Here is a 21,144-nt window from a genome sequence, read left to right as displayed (position 1 = left end):
TGCAATGAATTGCCTTTTCAATATTGTTTTTGCTGTATCCCAGGAGGTTTGATACTTTTGTTTTCATTTTCATTCATTTAAAAAAAGATTTTGCTTTTCTTATAAATTTTTTTATAAATTTATTTACTTTTACTGAAAAGTCAGACATAAAGACAGGAGCAGGGACAGAGAGGAAGATCTCCCATCCAATGATCTACTTCCCAAGTGACCTCAACAGCTGGTGCTGCGCCAATCCAAAGCCAGGAGCCAGTAACTTCCTCCAGGTGTCCCACGCGGGTGCAGGGCCCCAAGGCTTTGGGCTGTCCTCGTCTGCTTTCCCAGGTCACACTCAGGGAGCTGGATGGGAAGTGCAACTGCTGGGATTAGAACCGGCACCCATATGGAATCCTGGCACATTCAAGGGGAGGACTTTAACCGCTAGGCCACCGGGCTGGGCCCTGTCTTATTAATTTCATCACTGACTCATAGGTCACACAATATCATCATTAGCATCATGAAGGTCTTTGATTTTCTTTTTCATTTCTTCAGTGACATACTGACCATTCAACTTCATGTTGTTGTAAATACTCATTTTTTCACTGTTGATCTTGCTTTATGGTTTTTAATTTAAGGGGATATATAGTAACTGTTTGGTAAAGACCATCACATACAAATGTGAACATACAATGCTGTGTGTATTTCTAGTTCCAAATCAAAGACGGACTCCCAACGAAGTTGTTGAATGTATCTTGGCAATAGGATGCTGGACTCTGCCATTGTCCATGCTTACAATGTCAGGATACACTTAAACAGCAGAATGATGGAATTATGAGCATTATGAAGGACTACACTATTGCAATAATGTGGGGAAAATTAGTTGGGGAGTGGGGGTTTTGGGTATGGAAAAGAGAAATCCCAGAGTCTATGAAACTGTCCATGAATAAATTAAATAAAATACTAAATTATGAACAGTAAAACATTCTTTAATTTGTCCTACAGATATATTTGATTGCCATACATGCAGTACAAGGATGAACTCATGGCAAAACAACAGATAATCTACACTGGTGGGAGACACCTCAATGGCCGTGTGATGGACTTCTGGGGGTATCTGAAAGACACCTATTGAGAGACTGGAGGGGAGAACAATGGGGGGTGAGGAAGGGAAGGGGAAACCCCGATGCCTATTAAACTGTGTCATAAAACAGAGAATAAAAAACATCCTCTTCCAGGCAGTACAATAATAACTAAATAAGTAAGTATATAAATAAATAAACAAACATATATGTACATAGAGAGTCTAAATTCCTTCTTTCTAGCCTAGGATCAGCTAGAAAAAACAAACAGGAGCACTGGATTATGGATAGGAAAAGGAATAAATGAAATACGTGAATGTGGACTTATTTTTAAGAACAATAACAAAAATCAATAATTATTCATTTGAAGGAATGAAATGAAAAAGCAGTACAATTAGCCACGGCATGAGTGCAATATGAATAGAAATCCACAGACGGCATATAAGACAGTAGCAGGTTTATAAAGCAAATTTCAGGTGTTCAGGTTATTTGGCATCTATTTCTTTTCTCAGCCATTCCGTGAAGGTGTTGTAACTGTAAACTTAAAGCACAGGGGCTTTATAAGCAACACAGAGTATCATAAAAGATAATAAAATTATGCCTTCACAAAGAATGCTTTTAAAAACAATATATGGACCCGGAGAATACAACGAGTTAAGTTTTAAAAATCAAATTCTGTACTCATAATTTTGCTCATAATTCATTTGGTTTTGGATACTAAAAGAAGACTGCTAAGTATTTATCTTACAAGGCAGCATGCCAGTTGCTGCAGCTCATTCATTAATGTTCACCAAGAGGGGAAAGCAGATATCCAAAATGTCCAACTGGATATAAAACCTAGAAATTTAAGACAGCACTGTAGCATTTAGTTGATTCCCAGTAGATATATGCCAGCTAGCTGGCCATCCTCTACCATAAATCTCATAATTACAAGAAAATAAATGTTTCCACTAAGATTTTTAATGGTTAGGAAACCGTAACCTCAGCTTCCTACTGGGCTTTAAGTCTTTAAAGTTTCTCATGACAAAAGACGGAAGAAACAAATTACAAGTGTTCTTTCTTTGAAATATATAGGGTAGGAACCAGAATGTTGGCTCAATTGGCTAAACCTCCATCTCCAACCGCCAGCTCCCATATGGGATACCAGTTAATGTCCTAGCTCTCCCACTTTCCATCAAGCTTCCTGATTGTGACCTGGGAATACAGTGAAGGATGGCCCAAGGCCTTAGAACCCTGCACCCACATGGGGGACCTGGAAGAAGCTCTGGCTCCTGGGTATGGATGAGCTAAGAACTGGACATTGCGACCAACTGGAGAGTCAACCAGTGGGTGGAAGATTTTACTTTCCATCTCTCCTCTCCATAAATCTGCCTTTCCAGTAAAAATAATTTTTTAAAAAATAAAAGAAACAAATAGGACAATGTGGCCATTTTTTGTGTAGAATTTCTTTTCTAAATACAGAAATTTATTTCCAGAAAAAAATAAATATTAAAGTGTCTTGTCATATTACAACAGTCACTCTGTTCCAGTCGGCATAATAAGAGACAAAAGCAAAGTGAAGTCAACCAAAAGCCCAGAACTTTAGGGTACAAAAACATCCCTGGTAATACAAAGGACAGGATGTGGAAGGGAATATACCACATGTTGTTTCAGAGGTAAAGCTATCACTACAAAATACAAATGAAATTTAACTGCACATCCTCATATATTAACTACTAATGTTTTTAATCATATGTGATGCACAGAACACATGTTTTAAAGACAAATTTAAACAGGTTAACTGTTAAAAATTCAGCTTCTCCCACTCAAAATCTCAATAAGCCAAATACTCTGTTAATCATATATTATCACTTAATAATTTGACTTACAACCTCATTTTTTTCTTCTGCAAACTTGCTGTTGAGCTAGTAATCATACTAAGTGAAGTACCTTAAACAAGCAATTAATGGAAAGTAAATAGAAAAGAAATTTAAAACTCAGAAATTGAATAATTAGTCTGCAATTAATTAACAGTAAATTCAAAGTATTATATCCCCAGGGAATTAAAAATTATATTCTCATTAGCAAAGTAACTTGTCAAATGGAAACTGCCAAGGATTTTAACTTGTTAATCAATAAAAAGCAATCTAATATAATGGAGTGCATAATCCAATAAGAGAAAACACAGGATTACTATAAAGTAAGGAAATCTGCCAAAACTACAAGAGATGGGAAGCAGTATAATGCTTTTTCACAAGATTTAACTGAGGGCAGAGATCAAAAGTGCAGGCACATTAACAGAAAACCCATAAACAAACCATTATTTTATAAGCAATATATTAATTTAATAATATAATACTAGCAATTGTTAATAAAAACCTTCATTACATTTAATTAATAATAGTGTTAATAAAGAACTATATGTTGAAATTGTGCTTTAAACAAAATTTTATTTTTACAAATGTGGGATACAAAATTTCACTTACACTTTTCAGGTAGAAATCCAAATTGTTCCTTAAAAACTTTTGAAAAGAAAGGGGACACATTAAAAATAAATTTTGGCCTATTTTTCTTAAACACTATATATTTTGACTTAGCAATATCACAATTGGACATTCTCGTTTAAAATCTTAAAAAATAAATCTTTAAAATCTTTAAAAAGGAATCAAATTCTGAATTCCATGACATTTTCAGTTATGCCTGAAAACCTAAGCACATTATTATAGTAGTGCAGAGGCAACAGAAGCCTCTCTCTCTCTTTCAAATAAATAAAATACATACTTTAAAAAAAGAAACATATCCTCGTGCTTCAAAATATTCTCTACCTTTACACGTTTTAGATTAAAATAAAATGATAACTGAGGTATCAAAGAATTACCGCATTGTCACAACAGAAAAGCATGATATCCTACCAATAGCACACTGAATTTTTTTAAAATGAGATAATAAGAATCACTAGACTCCAAATCAAAATATTGTGAGGAAAAAAAACACTCCCAGTTAAAAGGAAGCAAGCCAGTGTTCATTTTTATTCAGAAATCAAAGTAACATTATACCTAACATCTAATTTTAAAATGCCACGTTTAGTGCCCTAAGTGTTATAATGTAATAATTAAATACTGTATCTCTGAGTTCCTGAAAGATGTACTCCTATCTCTCACTTTGTACCAGCTATTACCAATTAAATCAACTTCAGAAACATTTTTTTCCTTTCAATAGTGTTCTTCGGAAGTCAGCCCTGGGAAACTGGCAGTGGGCTGGGCTGAGCAGAGCACTGTGAGGGGCAGCATTCTGCCAGACTTCACATCACTTGCTAGGTTTCCTTCCTAGGAACCAGATCACTGCAGTTGCTAAAACAGCAGTGAGAAGCAACAAGCTATTAATACAGAGTTTATGTTGAAACAATATCCAAAATCTAAGAGCAAACAACTGGTAAATTTTCTAGAAACAGATCCTATCTTTGCAACTCAATCAGATTAGAAAAGCTTCAAGATCAATAGAATCAGTGTATTCCAAAGGAAACTCCACTTCTCTGTGGCTAGATGATTACAATTTCCTTTGATTTTGAGAAACATATTAAATGTATTCCAACTACTGATTGACATCAGAACAAATAGGTAGATGTGCTATATTCCAAAAGCTCTTATCTATTAAATTCTATGGAATAAAACAATGCTCAAACTGAGATAGAAAATGCTGCTATGATTTCTCTTGGAATCAGTATAAAAATGCTCTGATGTTGTACTCCAATTCAACCCCACTTCAACCAAAGGGCAATTAAAATTGTATTTTCCCTTTTGTTTCACATTTTTTGGCAAAGATTCTTACAAATGCAACAACTGAAAATGATGAGGCCTCTTATCTGGCACCTAGCATCTTATTCTTTATGCTGTTAATATTCCTGATGTCTAAATGCTCTCAGATTTTTAAAGCAACATTTCTCCTTTAATCTATTAAATTTGTTTCCCCTTATATTTCTTATATTCCTTTTTTTCATTCATTTTGTCTCCATCCATAGGCTATTTTCCTTCTTTAATTATCAGAATCATGTGATCTAAAACTTTCACTTTCATTTGCAATTGGCTCTTAAAGGCATATTTGCTCACTATATGTGCATGTGTGAATTTTTCTTCCATTAATTTTCTGGCTTTCTGTACTTCTTCTTTCCTCCTTGGAAAAAATCCTACCTCTGTTAGTAAATCCAATATTTCTCCAAAATCTTCACTTGCCTTCCTACAGAAACTCCATCCCAGGTGAATTAAGCCTTAAGGCATATTTTCAATGTTCTTCGGGCTAGTTAAAACTAAGATGATCATTGATAACATCTAAGATATATAGTGCTTAAAGTCATGTGTATGCACTAAAGCCCTAAGTGACAGCAAAAGTGGTGAACAATGAATTGTATATATCAAAACATCAGAAATATACAAAGTGCTATTTATTCTAAAAATTCAGCAACACATATATACATACATTGTATACATGGCTAGCATGATCAGACAAATAATTCCATTCACATTATCAACACTATTCATTCATTTTCATCCTTTTGAAGAGGTTAATTTGTCCAACTAACTTCTGTTGTTCCTGTGATTATCAGGAGAAGAGTTACACCTATTTACAGGGTAACAGTAAATGTTTTGCCTAAAAAAGAGACTCAGAGAAGCCAGCATGATGGCCTAATTGGCTAATCCTTCACCTGTGAGTGCCAACATCCCATAGGGGAACCAGTTCAGATCCAGGCTTTTCCACTTCCAATCCAGCTCCCTGCCTATGGTCCAGGAAAGCAGCAGAGGATGACCCAAAGCCAGGGGGCCCTGCACCCAATGAGAGACTCAAAAGAGGCTACTAGCTTCTGATTAGTTCAGCTCTGGCTGCTGTGGCCATTTGGAGAATGAAGCAGCAGATGGAAGATCTGTGTCTCTCCTCCCTGCAATCTGCCTTTGCAATAAAAATAAATAATAATTCTGGGCCATGCGTAATACTTCAACTGGCTAATCCTCCTCTTCCAAGTGCCAGGATCCCACATGGGTGCCAGTTCATGTTCCAGTTGCTTCAATTCCACCCAGCTAACTGGTTGTGGCCTCGGAAAGCAGCAGAGAATGGCCCAAGGCTTGGGACCTTGCATCCACATGGGAGATCTGGAAGAAGCTCCTGGCCCCTGCCTTTAGGTTGGCTCAGTTCCAGTCATCATGGCCATTTGTGGAGTGAACCAATGGATGGAAATCTTTTTATCGCTCCTTCTCTCTGTAAGATCTACCTTTCTCATAAAAATAAATCAATTTTTCAAAATAGGTAAATCTTAACAAAAGAAATTGAATTGGATATACTAACACATAGAAACCAATCAGTAAGCCATTATTTAGTTTATTTGACAAATGATTTCAAGCACTTTATATGTTCTTAGTGCAAGCCCATGCTAGATACTTTCAACACCTGACCTCTCAGAGGTCATCTAACAATTCCAGCAAAAGATTAAAGAATCTGTGACAAGCATCATTGTCAAGCATACTAATTTGGGGCAACATTTGGTATAGTTGTTAAGCTCTTAGTTGGGACAACCACATGCCCTACCAGAGTTCCTAGTTTTGAGTCCTGGCTCCACTTCTGCTCCCAGCTTTTTCAAACTGAGCAATCTTGAAGGCAGCAGGTGATGACTCAAACACTTGGGTCCCTACCACCCATGTGAAAGACGAGATTGAGTACTAGAGTTCTGACCAGCCTTGCCTGTCCCTCGCTGTTGCAGACATTTGGGGAGTGAATCAGCAAACAGAAAGTCTCTTTTTGCCTCTTTGTCTCTCCACCATTACAATAACATAAATGATTAAAGAAAAGAATAGTGATTTCATTATTTTTGTTTGTCCACAGAAGTTTTGATGTCTATTACAAACTTAGTTTTTATTTTATTTTTTGAAGTATTTTTTTTCTTTTTATTGGAAAGGCAGTTTCAGAAAATGAGACAGAGTGAGAAATCTTCCAAACACTGGTTCACTCCGCAAATGGACGCAACAGCCAAAGCTGGGCCAATCCAAAGCCAGAGGTTTCTCCCAGATCTCCCACACTGGAACATAGGTCAAAGGACTTGGGCTGGCCTCCTCTGCTTTCTTGGAACTACGCAGGAAGCTGGATCAAAAATGCTCAAACCAGCACCCATTAGGGATGCCTTGCTGCCGACAGAGGATTTAGCCTGCTAAACTACAACCATGCCATCCCCAAACTTAATATTTAAAATATACAACTAGGGGTATTCAAAAATTTACTAGCATGTTTTTTTCACTTTGAAGCTCCTATGGGACTTATGAATTGAGCTGCTTTAAAACCAAGTGAAAAAAGGAATTGAATTTCAGGAGTCAAAGATGAGAGTTGACAAACCAATGTTAACTGAAGTCTTGGAAGCTGATGGAATTTGTTCAGTTACAGAAAGATTAAGAGAAAAAGAAGGGTCGTAGAGAATCTCACAAAGTATGAATTTATAAAAATTATGAGCCCACAAATCAGATTAAGGAGGGCTATCAAAGAAAAAACATAAGGCACCATCATATAGATCCCACTGGAAAGAACATTTATATAAAGGGAATGATGAAGGGTACAAATCTGTGCCAACAGAGCAAAAAAATACATTGTTTATATGAGGTTTGGTCCCCTTAGAAAGTGCACTTTCAATCAGGCGGACAAAGAAAGCCTCTGCACACTGACATGTGAATGGATGTATGAGAAAATTTACAAAAGTCGAGGAAGCATCTAGTTTTGAGCAGAGATAAGTGATGTGGTGTAGCTAAATGGACTTATGCAAGTGTAAATTTCTATTTTTATGTAGGGTGGAATTTTGGCATGGTCAATCACATTGGGAGAAACCAGAAGGGAGAGGAAAGGATGAACATACAGAAATAAAACACTCATTGGAGTTCAGGCTCTTGGAGCATGTACAGGTGCGTCTAGAGCACATCCAAGAGGACTGGTTTACACAGAAAGAGGAATAACTGGGAAGAGCTCAAGTGATTCATGGGTACTGATGAGTTAGCAGGAGCTTCAGAAGCCCCTATGTTACAGCTGCTATTGTTCTCCACATTCATCTGTCAGGAAGAAAGAAGGAAGAGGATGGAGAGTCAGAACACAACACAAAGGCTGATACTAAACTAGAGGTAATGGACCATCTCTGTCTAGAAGTGCACAGATGCACTGCTTGCAGAGTAGAAGTTTATTCCAAATCTCACCCTGTTTGGAATCTGCTCTGTGACTTTCACAGAGGAATGTAGGTACACCTCCCGTCTTACTCTCTCTTACTATCCAGGAAAGGAGTTAACTCCATGGAGTAAATATTTTACTATGCATTTTCAAATTTTTACTATGTATTTCAAATTTTAAAACAGGGTATATCAGTTTCAAAATCAACTAATTTCAGGCATGACTGACTCAAACACAATACTTGGTGAGTAAAATCATAATGAACTCATTGTTAACACATCTTCAGTGTGCTAAAAAATTTCTTTGCAACAAACGTCTCTTCCAAAAAAACTAATGGCGATGCAATTTTTCAATCCTTTTCACTTAGACATATACAAACACCAGAGAAGGGAACCACAGAGCAGGGAGTAGACAGTCAAATAATTTCACTCTAAGCTAGCTGCGTGCGACTCGGGGGGAAAAAAATGTGGTTATGATCAACACAGTTAAATGTTCAACTGACTTTGTGCTTTCTGCTTGTCCTCTCTTTTCCTTTCCACCCTCCTGCTCATTCAGTTGGACCCTGCTGTTTCCAAGATACCTTCTAGCTTGACTCTATGGCTGCTCAATTGGATGTGTCTGATACAGGTTGCCTGGCAACAAGACCAACAGAACACTCACCAGCTTGTGTGGTGGCTCTATTTTTTTGTTCACAGGTGGGAGATTTTGATAAAATCTCATAAGATTTTCACATTGCAATATTGTTTCATTTAGGTAGCTGTAGATAAATGTATTACTTGTTAAATTATTGCTACAATGTATTGTATTTCCAACTATTATATAGTAGTTCTTGTTATTATCAAAATTATGAGCACTCCTGGGAAATTTTAAAAGATTAATATTATTTTTCAAGATATTTTTTGCCTTTTAAGAGGATCATTATAATAAAGTCACAGTGAGGGACATTAAAAATCAAAATCTTATTGACAGGGAAGTTAAATGAGAAGATATTCTTGGGGTTTGGAAATGTTCTGTGTCATGACGTACATAACAATCATACTGTTAAATTCTACCAACCTATCTGATTAAAACCAATTTACTTTACATAGTAATGTACACATGATAAACTTGAATTCAATTGTTATTAAGATATATGTATAATACGTACACAGAGTTCATAAAAGTTTGGTATATGCTGTAGAATAAAATTAATCTCTGTTTTTATCACAGAACACAACATCTTTTGAAAAACAGGGTACGTCTCTTGCATTTACTCATTTAACAACAGAGACTATTTTGCATGTGGCAATCATGTTTTTACTAATAGTTGCCTAGTCACTGAAAGAAAGGTTTACCCCTCAAGTCAGAGGGGCAAACTGAAGAAAACAGATAGTACTAACATCCACAAATCGCAAATGGCTTAGCATTTTTTTCAGCCACACAAGAAGAATGCCAGATATAGAGCAACATTACATCTGAAAATTGACTTCACCAAGACATTTCCTACACAAAATCATACGTATGTTTTGTTGGTGTGGCCACTGTGGGGTACAGCAGAACTTCATAAGGTGAATAGATAGTCAAAATCTAACACAAAGTTTAAACAGTTTTATGAAAGCTTCATTCTGCTATACTTGACTTTCAAACTTTATCATATAATGATTATGCCAGAACATTTGAAAACATTTTCTATGTCTTATTCATTGGGCTTTCTGAAGAACTTAGTATTCAAATTGGATAGACTTTTTCAAAGTACTTTAATGTTTTTCTTTGTTTATTTTCACTTGGCTTTAATAATACATTTTCCATTTCCAATACGAATAATCTAAGCTCAAAGAATTTAAATGTCTTGCCCCATATAATATATTTGTGTCTAAGTCAGAAACATTCATGATCGAAATCTTAAGCTGCTTTTCTAAAATAGAACATCATGTTCAATTATCATCTATTGTTTCATATCAGTACTTGTGAAATATCTAAACAAAGCCAGCTCCTGTGAAAATTAAAATTTTGAGTAAATAAGATTCCATAAATTTATTTGCTGGTCTTTAAAATATTTGTTTGACAAGAGAAACTGCCAAAAACAATAGACAATGCACAAACCTGTGGTACACTGCAGTTGTCAAATGAGAAGCGAAGTTCAAATTATTCCCTAATTGTTACTCAAGGAATTGGAAGTCTGTAGCATTATAATTACATTCAAAGAGTTGTAACTTAACTTAGGATACCCATGGCCCACATCAGCAGACATGACTCCACTCAAATCCCACAACTCCGTACATCTGATCAGCTTTGAGGCTCATCAACCTAGCACATGATGACACACAAAAACGTTAATGGAACTTACAAGTATCATTCAGGAATGGGAATCATCACAAAATTCCTATGACTATTATGTACATTCAGTAAAAAAAAAAAACTAGCCACATTAAAATTTTGTGGCTAAGAATGTATGATGAAAAGTCAAAACACAATGAAAACCAAGGAAAAATCTGGATAGCATCATCCATTCAGAAAATGATGGAAAGGATGTAATGTCTGAGGGTCTGAAAAGGTAAGGCCTTGGAAGCCAAGGATGTTCTGTTACTTGATCTACGTGATGTTTACATAAATCTTTTACTTGCAAAAAGTTATATGCCCTTCATATATAGAACTTAACAACAAAATGGTAAAATGACAATAGTTCTGTAAAGACATTGTTACATATGCAAAATAGTGAACTAAAGCTGAAATTTCTCTGTATCAAGAAACATTGTGAATTCCTATCTCATTTCACTTTTTAGATATTTGAAAGACACAGTACTATTACTATCACATTTCAAATGTACAGGGACTGAGGCACAAGTAACTTGACATACACAAAGTCACAGGGCTAAAGATGCCTCAGCTTGGAATCGAGGCCAATACAATGGAATGAAGCTGAAGCCAAGCTTTTAGGCAGCATGTTATGCTACTTCTCCAATATCAAAAGAATGATATTCCTTGTACTGGGAGTTATTTTTCCACTTGTCAAAATTATTGTTTAGTATGATAGGTAAACTAAGTCTAAAATATTGGTCTTTCATGAACCCAGGATATTAAATCTTTAATTTAGCACTCTATCCTTGTTTCATTTTAAGCTCTGCTAAAGAAAGAAGACAAATCACATTAAGGTGACATATTTACTATTCTAATTTATAATTGAGTAACATCATAAATTATACTGTTCCTGTTGCCCAGCATACAAGCAAATATATATATGAGATAAATCTTTAAACATAAGGGCTATTTCTCCCTAAAGGTCAGGAAATTCTTGTGCCTAAGAACCTATATACAGCAGGGGAAAACACTGGAAAACTATCAATATTAGCAGCATCATTTTTCATTTTGATCAATAATCAGTCATCTCATGGTGGAATGATGGTAAAATGGTCAAATGCAAAAACTCTACAGTTTATGCAGTAGAGTCAGAAACTTACCTCGCTCATTTTTAACTCAACATACCTGGGACATTTAGCTTAACTGATGTCTGTCTCAACATTCCTCTTTAAGAGGGTGGATGCCACTGATAAACTATATTTAAAACAAGCTCCAAGGGGACCAGCACCATGGCATAAGTTTCTCCCTGAAGTGTGAGCACCCCATGTGGGCACAGGTTCAAGTCCTGGCTATTCTGTTTCTGATCCAGCTCCCTGTTAATATGCATGGGAAAGTGACAAAATATGGCCCAAGTCCTTGGGCTCCTATACCCCTTTAAGAGACCTCCTGGACCCTGGCTTCCAACAAGCCCAACTCTGGCTGTTGGAGCCACTTGAGGTGTAAGCCAGCAGATGGAAGGTATTTCTCTCCCTCTCTCTGTTTTTCTCTCTCTCTTCCCCTCTCTCCCCTCTCTGTAAATACATTGATATATACAAATAAACTAATTAAAAATAAATAAATAAATCTTTTGAAAAGCCCTATTTTTAGTAAACCCTGCACAAGAATTGGTACCCTTACTCCGTGACCCTGCATCCTTGCAAGCCCCACCTATGTCTATCCCTTCCTCTCCATTCCCATTACTATGATCCAAGGTATTGCTTTCACGCTTACATTCCTATGTTTCTCAGAACGCCAAATAAGTGACATTTCCTGTTTACAAGCTTTCCAGATGCAATGTGTTCTAAGAACATCAACAGATTAGTATTTAAAAAAGAAAGTGTGTACACCAGATGGATCCTTAGTATATCTCCTCCATCCTCGCTTAATTGCCTACCAACAAAACCAAATCTCCTAAATGGTTATCAGTATTTTGGAGCCTCGCTCCAGCCTTATTTTCTGTTGTTATCTGATTTTAGTTAAACCTGAGAAATGTAATCAGTTCCCTAACTAATAACTTACCATTCAATGGTGATGATGTATGCAACTTTAGGTTTAAACTGTTAATATGCTACCACCTTAAATATTTTCTTAACATTTTCCATCTGCACCAATATCTAGCCCAGAGACAATATGATGCTAAAGTCTTAGATCAACACAGTTCATAATTATACCTCTTTTCTCAATCTCCTATAATGCTTGGTTTTTCACACATTTAAACTTCCATAATTTCTTGAATTATTTGAAATGGAGCTTAGGTTGGATTACCATTCTCATGATACCATGTTCTTTACTTATTCACATTTAGGCATATCTTCTTCAGATAGACACAATTTTCTTGAGAGTAACTTTTGTTTTCCCTATTACTTGTTCTTGCATTTACTATCAGTGTTTCTCATATTTAGGATCATGCAATAAGCACTAACTAAGCACAATTGAATTACTAAATAAAGTCACTCACTTTGTCTTTCAGAGGCTAAATATAGAATTTGAAAGTAGAGCCATTCTATAAGACCCCCATTCTGAAAACCAAAAAGCAAATGGCAGCATGGAAGACTCAACCTGGTAATTTTCAAGTCAATAATCTTATTATCTTTCAGGGCAGTAATGCTAGTAAGTTAACAAAGATCCCCCAGATAAAATGTCACTGATGACATTGTAAGAAGTGAATTGAAGGGGATTTGGGTTTGCACATGGCTGAAGCGAAAGATGATGACCAGCAAAGAATATACAAGAGAACAAACAGAATGCAGCCATGTGGCTACTGATATGTTCAGGACAATCCTATTAATGCTATTAAGAGGAAAGGGATTGATAAGCAAGGCTAAACGCTATTCCAAACTTCTCTGTTCTGGTCTGCAGGCAAACTGTAAAATCAGTCACTCAGATTCTGAAGTGCATAGCAGAGACTGTAACACAGTATATGCACTTAGGGAAGAGACGAAAAATTTCATTCATTCAAAAGACAGAGTAAAAAGAGAGTTTGAGAGTGACAGAGAAAGAGAGACAGGGAGAGAGAGAGATTGAAGGGGAGGATGGGTTGTTTCTGGAATCTTGAATCAACAGACTGCTGCTGCAGGATATCAAGGTTAAACTCTGCAGGCAATCTCACAACTTGACAAGAGTTCAATATCAACGTTGAGATCTATGGGCAAGGCCTCATCATGTAGGCAATGGTCCAAGGCCAAAGAATCACATGCTTTAAAATATCTCTGAGACAGACCCGTGCAGACTGTTGTACTTGGGTTATGCTGTTCCTCTTTGAGCATTAAGCATTGGCTGGTTAACATCAATAAGGGGCATGGCTATCAATATTTGTGTCACATCAATTCCTGTAAGATTACTCCCCAAGCAGTTCAGTAAAAGACAGGCTGCATGTCTTATAGGTCTACCTCCTCCTTGGCAAAGAGAAAGGGGTTTCCCTCTAGCCACTCACTGTTACACTGTCTCTCTCATTTCTTATTTTCCCCTCTATAAATGCCTCTCTCACCAACTATATCCATGCCATTGTAGGCAGTAGCAGTAGAAATGAAGAGAGACAAAGATTTTCCATATTGTTTGTTCACCCCCAAATACCACAACAGCCAGGGATGGGCCAGGGAGAAGCCAAAAGCTAGGAACTCCATCCAAGTTTCTGTAGTTGGTAGCAGGAATTCTAGGAACTCCAGCTGATAATTAGGTCATTACCAACTGCTTCCCCAGCTACATTACGTGGATCCAAAGCAGAGCAGCCATGACCAGAACCAGCACTGGGGGAATGGCATGTTAGAGTTACAGGTGGCAACTGTGCCACATGCCAGTCATAGATGGATTTTCTTGTTTCCTATTTAACCAAACAGCATTTTAAAGCCTCTACTTCTTTGTTGTATTTAAAAGGCACAGAGAAACAGACAGAGACAGATCTAACTACCAGCTCACACTAAAAATGTCCACACACATATACCTGGACCAGGGCAAAACCAGGAGACAGAAACTAAACCCAGTTTTCCAATGTAGAAAACAGGATTTAGGTAATCGAACCATCACCTGCTTCTTCCCAGGATATGCATTGGTAGGAAGCTGGAGTAGGAAGTGAAGCCAGCATTCAAACCCTGGCATTCAAAATGCAAGCAAGCACTCCAAACGACACTTGAATACCAGACTCCAAATGCTCATTCCAGAACATGACTTTTTTAAAGAGCAGAATTAACATTGACACTTAATGTAAGACAAATATTACTTTATTTGAAATACAATCTTAAAAAAACAAAGTTTCTCATTGCTAGAAAGCTCTTCTGTTTGGGAAGATTTTCTGTGTAGCCTAAAAAAAGGGAGGTCAGCCACCGATTCTGGCTGCTTAACGGCTCAGGTTATGAAGAAAAATTTTAGAATTGGGCCAAAAACTTCATTTCCATGACTGGTATGTTCAAATGTGAAATATAATGTGAAAAATAATAATAAACTATCTGCTTCACAATATTATTGCTTATAATAAAGTGCACATTGGATGTGAAGCTGTACGCGATATGGTGCACGACTGTGGCATATCAGATTAAGCCAATGTGAGACATCTGCAGTGCCAGTGAGTCCTGGCTTCTCTGCTTCTAACAGGGCTTTCTGCTAATGCATCCAAGCAAGCAGCAAATAATTGTTCTACTGCACACAACCTGGTGGCCCAGTTGGGAAACGCAGATGAAGTGCGTGGCTCTTGTCTGTGGCCTGGTCCTATCTCATCTGCTACAGTCATTTGGGAATAGAAGTAGCAGTTAACAGATCTTAATCGTTCTCTCTCTCTCCTACCACACTGCCTTTCAAATAAATAAATAGCTTCAAAAACTAGACAAAAATAAAGATTCTTCAGAAAACAAATTACATTTGACAAAGTCGATACTTAATGTTTTCTTGCCCACAGCCTTTCAATTTCTAAGACTCACTTGACAGAATATTGGATGAAGTTATTTCCCCAAATTATCAGACAACCATTTCAACTATTCATTTAGCTTTTACAATTCTTCCATCTCCTTGAAGATAGATATGCAGATTGCTTATATCTCTTCAAATAGCTCACATACACACACACACATCCAGAAGCAGCCAATTCTGTATTAACACCCAGTAACATGATATATGATGGTCTGATTACTATACATATATATATATTATACATAAATATATGTATATTACTTTCATATATTCTGGCTGATTAAACTTTTTCATTAAAAGCTCACCGAAGTAAAAGCACCTCCTAAAGGCATCTTATTCTCTGCTTCCAGAGAAGGCTAAAATTTAGTTTCATTGTGAACGTGTCAATCAACAATAGTCACTGAGTACTTTTATTATAGACTTCATTTGACATGTTTATAACATCATGATCCTTAATGGGAAAACATATTTGAATTGAAATATGCAAAGGAAAAATCATTTCCAACTTACCAATCCCTAACAATTGCTAAGCATCAACTATGTACTTAGAAAAGAAGGAAACCTTGCAAATATTAACTCAATCATCACAAATGATGTTGTTCTTAATCTGATATTTTAAAATTGTATCTAATTGAAAGGCAAAGCAACAGAGAGATAAAGAAACAGAAAGAGATCTTCCATTGCTAATTTACCCCCCCTCCTCATTTTCACAAGAACAAGGACAACCCCAAAAGCCTAGAATCCCACCCTGGTTCTTCATATGGGTGTTGACAGCCACCCAAGCACATGAACCATCTTTTGCATCATTCTCAGGAGAATAAATATAAAGTGAACCAGCCTAAACTGACTCCAATATGGGATGCCAGTGTGGAAAGCAACAGCTTAACCTGCTGTACCACAATGCTGCTGTCTTTGTTTTGTTTGTTTGCTTGCTTGATTTTAACCAATTTTTAACAGACATAAACAGTGTGCTCGCACATGACAAATCCAGGAGATAAAACTGAATCTGAGCCTGGCTTTGTCAGCTACTGCGCTATGCTGTCTTTCCGTTGAAGTAATTGTACCAGCAGACAATACATAATCATCAGTGCAGCCATCCTTGCCTCCACGTCTTGCTGCCAAAGCCTAGTTGGGATTGTTCTCTGGACCACACTTCTCCACCAGCCAAGGAAGCTGCACTCTGAGGCTCTGGTTCCTCCCAACTCCATGTAACATAGTACAGGTAAATGTGTACATGTGCAATGAATGAAAAAAAAAAAAAAACAGAAAACTTGGTAACTCCAATTTGAAGCAATAAAGGAATTTACAAACCAAACCAAGGAATTCAGGAATTTATATATTCATTATTTAAAAACTGTCCAATTCAAGAATTAGTAAGCATAATCTGAAAATAATACATTCATTTTAAAAAATTAAAAAGAAACACCAGCAATCTGTAATTTTCTCAGGATAATGAATGTGCAGAAATAAAATTCAAAAGAAATCATCAAACATGTTTAAACTCTAAACATCAGCCCTTAACAAAAATTATTGAACTTATTCTAACTTACTAGTAATGGCAATACATTATGAAAGTCTTGTGCACAAAGCACAGATGGGTCACTCTGAAGAAACATTGAACAAGTTTTTCAGTCTAGGGGAGTGGTCTCAGTTCTCTCACAGAGAACTGAATAAAAATAATTATATAAAATATTTGGGAGCCTATTAAAAGCAGTTTAGTTATAAACAATCTGAAACAAAGAAACCTCGATATATATTAATACAACACTCTTAAAATTATATCAACTCTAACATCTTTAATCTTTCCTTCACTCATGCCAATTATGGGAACAATCTTAATAAATAAATGAAATATATAAGTATAGGTTAACAGAGCAATAGCTATATCGGTTATTAAAAACCTAAAAATTATATAACTTAATTCATACAAGTAAACTGATCCTTTTGCTCTAGCACACATTTTCCATCAGTATGTTCAAATATCAAGATCTGTAAGTAGAAATGTGTCCTTTTATATCTGCCTGCCAAATTTATTCAGCATGAATGTGATTGAGCAGAAAAATAAAAATACATATTACTTACTGTATATAGTGCTTGGGGATTTCAAAATCATTTCAACACATTCATCCTCAAATTACTCCTACAAAATGCATCTGTGAAGAATGAAGAAAATCCAAAAAACAGTAAGCTGTTCGCCAAGGTCACAGAGAAACCACTCCATACCAATACACACAGAGATGCTTAACAATCTAAAACACTGAAATAGTGCTTTCTGAAATGTAGATTATGCATCCTGTAAAGTAAGACAGGCTGATGAAAAGAAATAACCATAGCTACATGCAAATACTCCAAATACCAATCAAGGAGGACATCCCAGGGAGAAGCAAGACAAGTCTTTATACAGTCCTAAGAGTGATACACAGGCCATACAGTGCCTCTAAATCCTAGCAGAATTACACAGAGCAATTCAAACATAGAAACGTACAGGTAGATTTTGTTGGACAATTGAGATGCTTATTCAAAGTAGTATGTTTTTTAATAGACTTATGACTGTAGCAAAACCACTAAATTGGGAGAGAATTGTACCTGATATATCCACAAAATTGCAACAGTTCACTTTGCAAATGCATTGCAACTCTAATTGAAAATCACACATCAAGAAAAAATATAAGCATGCTACTTGCACACCTCTCAAAAAGACATAAACAGATTTTCCTTTGCTTTCCAGAAAGGCAAGGTGATTATCAAGAGAAAGTGAATTCATCAGGCTTTATTAATTAATTCATTTGTTTTGGAAGAGAGATGTTGGGAAAGCACATTAATTATGAAACTCAATATATTTCAATTTCAATAGATTTTATGCAACTGAACACAGTATTTCATAAAATGATTATTTGAAAGAAACAAAATCTAAGGAAAATTACATGACCTGCTTTGAAGTAAGTGTGCTGTATCACACAGATTACATAAATATGAGCGGAGCAAGTAAAAAACATAGCTCGAATGCAAAGCATCTTTAGAGAAATATCAGTTCTCAGTGTCCAACAAAATTTCTTTCCAAAAAAATGTGGACAGTTATTCAGAAAAATCTGTTTACTAATATAGGAGGCACCCTGCTGGAATCACCCAAACCAATTGTTAGAAATCTGCAACTCAACATTCACAGCAAACATCCCGAACAGAAAGTCTAATTTATCTTCCTCTAATAAGTGAAATACATCAGGATGTCACTGGCCTCTCTGCTTGTTCTTGAATGGATAATCTCACTAGTGCTCAACCAGAACTGTTCAAATAAGAGGAGATTAAATAAGCTGATAAGTGCATAATACAATGGCAAAAATAAACCAAAAGATTCTCAAACAAGAAAGTATTTTTGTAAGTTTCATTTTGACAGTTTAAAAAAAATCTAGGAAAAAAATTAAAATTCATGTTTATATATAATTTCAACAGAAATGGAAAGTAATAAATATTTACACATCTGTGTGTTTCTTCATCTGAAAAGAAAAAAGTTAGCACGACACAGAAAGATCTTCCATCCACTTGTTCACAGCCAAGCATCTCCAGATCAAAGTTAGGGGGCAGCCAAAGCTTTGGGATCCTGCACCCGTGTGGGAGACTGGGAGGAAGCTCCTGGCTGCTGGCTTTGGATTGGTTCAGCTCCAACCATTGCAGCCGCTTGGGGAGTGAACCATCAGATGGAAACTCTTCCCCTCTGTCTCTCCTCTTCTCTGTATATCTTTCTAATAAAAATAAATCTTAAAAAAAAAAGTGAAGCAGCCAGAACTCAAATCTGTGATCAGATTACAGAGGATGTCATCACAAGCAGGAGTTTGAACAACTGTGTCACAAGAGGCCCACATTCTTAACATAACTACAGCAGGCACCTAAAGCTATCAGCACTCTTCCTAACTTGTCCAACTTAGCACAGCCAACAGGCGATCCTGGGCTCACAGCCACCTTTTCTGAACAAAATATCTAACATTAACCCTTATCTATAGACATGCAGAGCACAGGTTGCATACCATGAACATTTAAAAAAAAACTGATGAACTCTGTTTTTTAAAATATTAAACAATGTTCAAAAGCTGAAGATTCCTCATAAAAACCCTCAGTCTCAGTGTTTTCAAAAGAACAAACATTTTTTTTAGGCTGGGATCAGAGATCACACAGTAAACAGAGCATGGGTTGTCAGCTTAGGCTGGCACAGACTTTCCTATACTCTTCTGCTCCCTAGCTATAAACTGCTTCACTCAGTTAGAACTTTTTGTGGATCACTTTCTAATTAGGAAGTACATTTCACCAGTTGCAACAACTGCTCATGACATTAAAAAAAAAAAAAAAAGACCAAAAAATTCCCGGGAAATGGAAAAGGTATCTTATGAAAGACTATAGTTTTCAAAATATTGTATGCAGCAAAATGGACTTCTACTCATCACATCTTCCAACAAGCTCTTTGAAGTAGTCTCATATTCCACCAAATTCCCAAATTCAGGTGCTGATTTGGTTACCTGTTTTCATTTATATAGGTACTTTTAAACGTTTTAAGTTTGAATTTCCATTTATTGTAATGTGATCGGTAATGTCTAAAGTGATGGGGGAATAGTTTATACTATACTTCGAATTTATACTACACTACACTTTGCCTTTTGACAAAAAGGGTGGTAACATCATCAAAAGAATTATGTCAAATTATGATTTTCTGTAGACCAGTAGGAGGTCTTTCAAATACTCTCTAAATTGATAAATGTAACAAGTATTCCATGTAATAAAGTAATTTTAATAAGAAAATAATTCACTCATTAACTAAACTTGATTAACAAAATATAGATTACTAAAGGTGATGTTATAAACACCTGTATTCTGGCTAAGTATGAAAAATTGCAGTTATCTTGAAAAATCATGCTTTGGGGAATTTTTAAAAAATACAGACCTGGGGACCTGGCACCATGGTTCAGTGGCTAAATTCACACCTTGCAAATGCCAGGATCCCATTTAGACACTGGTTTGTGTTCCGGATGCTCCACTTCCCATCCAGCTCCCTGCTAGTGGCCTGGCAAAGCAGTAGAGGATTGCTCAAAGCCTTAGAACCTGCACCCATGTGGGAGATCCCGAAGAAGCTCCTGGCTCCTGGATTAGTACTGGCTTAGCTCTGGCTGTTGCAACCATTTGGGGAGTAAACCAGCAGATGAAAAATCTTTCTCTCTGTCTCTCCTTCTATCTGTAAATTTATCTTCCCAATAAAAAAACAAATATATCTTTATAAAAATAAAAAGAGAACTGAAGACTTGGATCTCTTGGTAGCTCAAGTTGTTGAGACCACCTAACAGTGAAACTCCTCAAAGCACATACATGAATTATAGTAAAGGAAATCAAGTTGGCATATACTTAAAATGTTACCTTTCTTGTAAACAGAAAATTAAACACCATTTTCAGGACAGCTATCTCGAAAGTTCTCATTATTTACATTATAGGAACCAAAATGGTTCACAGACACTGTGAGATGGAGTAAAGGAGAAAAAAGGTACTACAAGTGATGTAAAAATCACTGACGCTAATGTCAGTCACAAAATTAAGGCACTGAGAAATTGTCCTGGCATATAAGAAAAAAGGACACAGGGACAAGACTAACAACATATGTAACTAAGGATGACAACATTTATTTCTGGAAGAATACCAAATGCAGCTTTTAAAATCTTCAGGGTGTGTTGAA

The 21,144-nt window shown here is 36.3% G+C and overlaps 1 protein-coding gene across 1 annotated transcript in view; it reads right to left on the bottom strand.

The window, feature by feature from the left end:
• GALNT13 (polypeptide N-acetylgalactosaminyltransferase 13) overlaps positions 1-21,144 on the bottom strand; it is a 426,836-nt gene that overhangs the window by 376,884 nt on the left and 28,808 nt on the right. The window contains exon 2 of the mRNA XM_040972021.1: positions 17,517-17,587. The gene's annotated coding sequence lies outside the window, so the exon portion shown is untranslated. The remainder of the gene's footprint in view (positions 1-17,516; positions 17,588-21,144) is intronic.

Source organism: Ochotona curzoniae, unplaced genomic scaffold (genome assembly GCF_017591425.1).
Source record: "Ochotona curzoniae isolate NIBS_2020 unplaced genomic scaffold, NIBS_Ocur_1.0 contig_2210, whole genome shotgun sequence".
Classification (NCBI taxonomy): Eukaryota; Metazoa; Chordata; class Mammalia; order Lagomorpha; family Ochotonidae; genus Ochotona; species Ochotona curzoniae.
This window is presented reverse-complemented; position numbering and strand designations above follow the sequence as displayed.